This window comes from Lolium perenne, chromosome 7 (genome assembly GCF_019359855.2).
Source record: "Lolium perenne isolate Kyuss_39 chromosome 7, Kyuss_2.0, whole genome shotgun sequence".
NCBI classification, from domain to species: Eukaryota; Viridiplantae; Streptophyta; class Magnoliopsida; order Poales; family Poaceae; genus Lolium; species Lolium perenne.
Window position 1 is genome coordinate 189933005 of NC_067250.2, and position 6431 is coordinate 189939435.

Below are 6431 nucleotides of genomic sequence, written 5' to 3' on the forward strand. Positions count from 1 at the left end.
TAGAATGAACCATATCTAAGAGAGTTCGATTACGACGTTCGGACACACCGTTACGTTGAGGTGTTCCCGGCGGTGTCAATTGTGAAAGTATTCCGCATTTCTTTAAATGCATGCCAAACTCATAACTCAGATATTCACCTCCACGATCAGATCGTAGAAATTTAATCTTCTTGTTACGTTGATTTTCTACTTCACTTTGGAATTCCTTAAACTTCTCGAAAGTTTCGGATTTATGTTTCATGAAATAGATATACCCATATCTACTCAGATCATCTGTGAAGGTTAGAACATAACGATAACCACCGCGCGATGCTACGCTCATTGGTCCACACACATCGGTATGTATGATTTCCAATAAGTCAGTAGCTCGCTCCATCATACCAGAAAATGGAGTCTTTTTCATTTTTCCCATTAGACATGCTTCGCATCTATCAAGTGACTCAAAGTCAAGTGATTCAAGTAATCCATCGGTATGGAGTTTCTTCATGCGTTTCACTCCAATATGACCAAGACGACAGTGCCACATATAAGTAGAATTATCATTCAATTTAATTCGCTTAGCATCAATGTTATGTATATGCGTATCACTACTATCGAGATCTAACAGAAATAAGCCATTCTTTTGTGGTGCTCGACCATAAAAGATATTATTCATAAAAATAGAACAACCATTATTCTCAGACTTGAATGAATAACCGTCTTGCATTAAACAAGATCCAGATATAATGTTCATGCTCAACGCGGGTACAAAATAACAATTATTTAGGCTTAAAACTAATCCCGAAGGTAGATGTAGAGGAAGTATGCCGATAGCGATCACATCGACTTTGGATCCATTTCCAACGCGCATCGTCACTTCATCTTTCAGTAGTCTTCGTTTATTCTTTAGTTCCCGTTTCGAGTTACAAATATGAGCAACCGAACCAGTATCAAATACCCAGGTACTAGAACGAGAACCAGTGAGATAAACATCTATAACATGTATATCAGATATACCTTCTTTCTTCTTCTTGACAAGGCCGCTCTTTAGATCAGCCAGATACTTGGAGCAATTACGCTTCCAGTGTCCCTTCTCCTTGCAGTAATAGCACTCAGCATCAGGCTTAGGGCCGTTCTTAGGTTTCATAGGAGGCGTGGCAGCTTTCTTGCCACCCTTCTTGAATTTTCCCTTAGACTTGCCCTGTTTCTTGAAAATGGTGGTCTTGTTGACCATCAACACTTGGTGCTCTTTCTTGATCTCAATCTCAGCAGCTTTTAGCATGCCAAAGAGTTCAGGTAACTCCTTGTTCATGTTCTGCATATTGTAGTTCATCACAAAGTTCTTGTAACTTGGTGGCAGTGATTGAAGGACACGATTAATCCCCAGTCTATTAGGAATCACTATTCCCAAGTCACTGAGTTTCTTCGCATGCCCGGTCATGGCGAGCATGTGCTCACTAACGGAGCTGCCTTCTTCCATCATACAGCTGAAGAAATGTTTCGATGCTTCATAGCATTCCACGGCCGCATGAGTCTCGAATATAGCTTTCAGCTCATTCATCAACTCATGAGGATCGTGGTGCTCAAAACGTTTTTGAAGATCGGATTCCAGACTGCACAGGATGGCACACTGAACTTGAGAGTACCGAGTTTTCCGAGTCTCGTAAACAGCTTTTACTTCATCGGTTTCAGTTTCTGCAGGAGGGTCACCTAGCGGTGCATCAAGCACATATTGCAGATTTCTGCCAGAGAGGAAGATCCTCACATGACAGAACCAGTCGGTGAAGTTGCTACCGTTGCTCTTAAGTTTTTCTTTCTCTAGGAACTGGTTAAAATTGATTGGGGACGCCATCTCTACAACATATATTTGCAAAAGTTTAGACTAAGTTTATGACAAATTGAGTTCAAATTTTAATTCAACATAATTAAAAATCTAGGTGAACTCCCACTCAATACAATATCCCTCGCATTGTCTTAGTGATCACACGAACCAAATCCACCGCACCTATGTCCGATCATCACGAGACAAGGTGTGATTTCAATGGAGAACACTCAAAGTGTTCATCATATCAACCATATGATTCATGCTCTACCTTTCGGTATCACGTGTTCCGAGACCATGTCTGTACATGCTAGGCTCGTCAAGGCCACCTTAGTATCCGCATGTGCAAAACTGTCTTGCACCCGTTGTATGCACTTGTTGATTCTATCACACCCGATCATCACGAGATGCTTCGAAACGACAAGTCTTGGCAATGGTGCTACTAAGCATGAACACTTCATTATCTTGAGATTTTAGTGAGGGATCATCTTATAATGCTACCGTCGCGATCTAAGCAAAATAAGATGCATAAAAGGATTAACATCACATGCAGTTCATATGTGATATGATATGGCCCTTTTGTCTTTGCGCCTTGATCTTCATCTCCAAAGCACGGACATGATCTCCATCATCTTCGGGCATGATCTGCATCATCGTCGGCGTAGCGTCAAGGTCAATGACGCCGTCTTCATGATTGTCCTCCATGTAGCAACTATTACAACTACTTTGAAATACTACTCAACATGAAATTTAAAGACAATCATAAGGCTCCTGCCGGTTGCCACAATACAATAATGATCATCTCATACATATTCATCATCACATTATGGCCATATCACATCACCAAACCCTGCAAAAACAAGTTAGACGTCTCTAATTTGGTTTGCATATTTTACGTGGTTTAGGGTTTTCGAGAGAGATCTAATCTACCTACGAACATGAACCACAACGTTGATACTAATGTTTTCAATAGAAGAGTAAATTGAATCTTCACTATAGTAGGAGAGACAGACACCCGCAAAGCCTCTTATGCAATACAAGTTGCATGTCGAACGAGGAACAAGTCTCATGAACGCGGTCATGTAAAGTTAGTCCGAGCCGCTTCATCCCACTATGCCACGAAGATGCAAAGTACTCAAACTAAAGATAACAAGAGCATCAATGCCCACAAACCATTGTGTTCTACTCGTGCAACCATCTATGCATAGACACGGCTCTGATACCACTGTACGATAACGTTGCATAGAAAACAAAAAATTTCCTACCGCGAACACACAATCCAAGCCAAGATGCAATCTAGAAGACGGTAGCAACGAGGGGGTATCGAGTCTCACCCTTGAAGAGATTCCAAAGCATACAAGATGAGGCTCTTGTTGCTGCGGTAGACGTTCACTTGCCGCTTGCAAAAGCGCGTAGAAGATCTTGATCACGATCGCTTCCGGCGCCACGAACGGGCAGCACCTCCGTACTCGGTCACACGTTCGGTTGTTGATGAAGACGACGTCCACCTCCCGTTCCAGCGGGCAGCGGAAGTAGTAGCTCCTCTTGAATCCGACAGCACGACGGCGTGGTGTCGGTGGCGGTGGAGAACTCCGGCGGAGCTTCGCTAAAGCTACGAGGGAGATATGGAGGAGAGGGGGGCGGCTAGGGTTTGGGAGGGGATGGCCGGCCACTTCAATGGGGCGGCCAGCTTGTGGTCTTGGGGTGGCCGGCCCCCTCCCTTGGCCCCTCATTATATAGGTGGAACCCCAAGTGTTGGTCTCCAAGTCTTCGAATAAGACACGAAACCAAAACCTTCCATATGAAAAGGAAACCTACCTAGGGTGGGAATCCCACTTGGGGTGGGATTCCCCCCTTCCATATGTGGGGGGGTGGCCGGCCCCCTAAGGGGGAGTCCACTTGGGACTCCTCCCCCACTAGGGTTGGCCGGCCATGGAGGTGGAGTCCCACCGGGACTCCACCTTCCTTGGTGGTTTCTTCCGAACTTTTCTAGAACCTTCTAGAACCTTCCATAGAACCTTCCGCATCATTTTAATTCACATAAAATGACATCCTATATATGAATCTTATTCTCCGGACCATTCCGGAACTCCTCGTGATGTCCGGGATCTCATCCGGGACTCCGAACAAATATTCGAACTCCATTCCATATTCAAGTTCTACCATTTCAACATCCAACTTTAAGTGTGTCACCCTACGGTTCGTGAACTATGCGGACATGGTTGAGTACTCACTCCGACCAATAACCAATAGCGGGATCTGGAGATCCATAATGGCTCCCACATATTCAACGATGACTTTAGTGATCGAATGAACCATTCACATACAATACCAATTCCCTTTGTCACGCGATATTTTACTTGTCCGAGGTTTGATCTTCGGTATCACTCTATACCTTGTTCAACCTCGTCTCCTGACAAGTACTCTTTACTCGTACCGTGGTATGTGGTCTCTTATGAACTCATTCATATGCTTGCAAGACATTAGACGACATTCCACCGAGAGGGCCCAGAGTATATCTATCCGTCATCGGGATGGACAAATCCCACTGTTGATCCATATGCCTCAACTCATACTTTCCGGATACTTAATCCCACCTTTATAACCACCCATTTACGCAGTGGCGTTTGGTGTAATCAAAGTACCTTTCTGGTATAAGTGATTTACATGATCTCATGGTCATAAGGACTAGGTAACTATGTATCGAAAGCTTATAGCAAATAACTTAATGACGAGATCTTATGCTACGCTTAATTGGGTGTGTCCATTACATCATTCATACAATGATATAACCTTGTTATTAATAACATCCAATGTTCATGATTATGAAACTAATCATCCATTAATCAACAAGCTAGTTAAGAGGCATACTAGGGACTTCTTTGTTTGTCTACATATCACACATGTACTAATGTTTCGGTTAATACAATTATAGCATGACATATAAACATTTATCATAAACATAAAGATATAAATAATAACCACTTTATTATTGCCTCTAGGGCATATCTCCTTCAGTCTCCCACTTGCACTAGAGTCAATAATCTAGATTATATTGTAATATACCTAACACCCATGGCATTCTGGTGTTGGTCATGCTTTGCCCTAGGGAGAGCTTTAGTCAACGGATCTGCTACATTCAGATCAGTGTGTACTTTGCAAATCTTTACTTCTCCATCTTCGATGTATTCACGAATCGAGTGGTAACGCAGCTTGATATGCTTCAGCCTCTTGTGTGACCTTGGCTCTTGTGCATTGGCGATGGCACCCATGTTATCACAGTAAATGATTAATGGGTCCAATGCACTAGGAACCACACCGAGCTCTACAATGAACCTCTTCATCCATACCGCTTCTGATGAAGCCTCTGAAGCCGCTATGTACTCTGATTCTGTTGAAGACTTCGCCACCGTGCACTGCTTCGAGCTTGCCCAGCTTACTGCAGCACCATTCAATATAAACACGTACCCAGACTGTGACTTAGAGTCATCAGGATCAGTGTTCCAACTTGCATCGGTGTAACCACTTACAACGAGCTCTTGGTCACCTCCATAACAAAGAAACATATCCTTAGTTCTTTTCAAGTACTTTAGGATATTCTTGACCGCTGTCCAGTGTTCCATTCCTGGATCACTTTGATATCTGCTAGTCAAACTAACAGCATGTGCTATATCCGGTCTAGTACATAGCATGGCATACATGATAGATCCTACTGCCGAGGCATAGGGGATATTACTCATCCTTTCTCTTTCTTCTGCCGTAGCCGGTCCTTGAGTCTTACTCAAGACCTTGCCTGGTAACATAGGTAAGAACCCTTTCTTACTTTCGTCCATTCTAAACTTCTTTAGAATCTTGTCCAGATATGTACTCTGTGATAGCCCTATTAGGCGTCTTGATCTATCTCTATAAATCTTGATGCCTAATATATACGATGCTTCACCAAGGTCTTTCATTGAAAAACTATTATTCAAATAACCTTTTACACTGCTTAATAGTTCTATATCATTCCCGATCAATAATATGTCATCTACATATAATATCAGGAATGCTACAGAGCTCCCACTCACTTTCTTGTAAATACAGGCCTCTCCATGACACTGTATAAACCCGAAGTCTTTGATCACCTTATCAAAGCGTCGGTTCCAACTTCTCGATTCTTGCTTCAGTCCATAGATTGAACGCTGAAGTTTGCATACTTTGTCAGCATTTTTAGGATCGACAAAACCTTTGGGTTGTACCATATACAACTCTTCCTCAATGTCTCCATTAAGGAACACCGTTTTAACATCCATCTGCCAAATCTCATAATCGAAAAATGCAGCTATTGCTAACAAAATCCTCACAGATTTTAGCTTCGCTACAGGTGAGAAAGTCTCATCGTAGTCAACTCCTTGAATTTGTCGGAAACCCTTTGCGACAAGTCGAGCTTTATAGACAGTAATATTACCATCAGCATCTGTTTTTCTCTTGAAGATCCATTTATTCTCGACAGCCTTTCGGCTATCAGGTAAGTCTACCAAAATCCATACTTTGTTATCATACATGGATCCCATTTCGGATTTCATGGCTTCTTGCCATTTGTTGGAATCTGGGCTCATCATCGCTTCTTCATACGTCGCAGGGTCCTCAT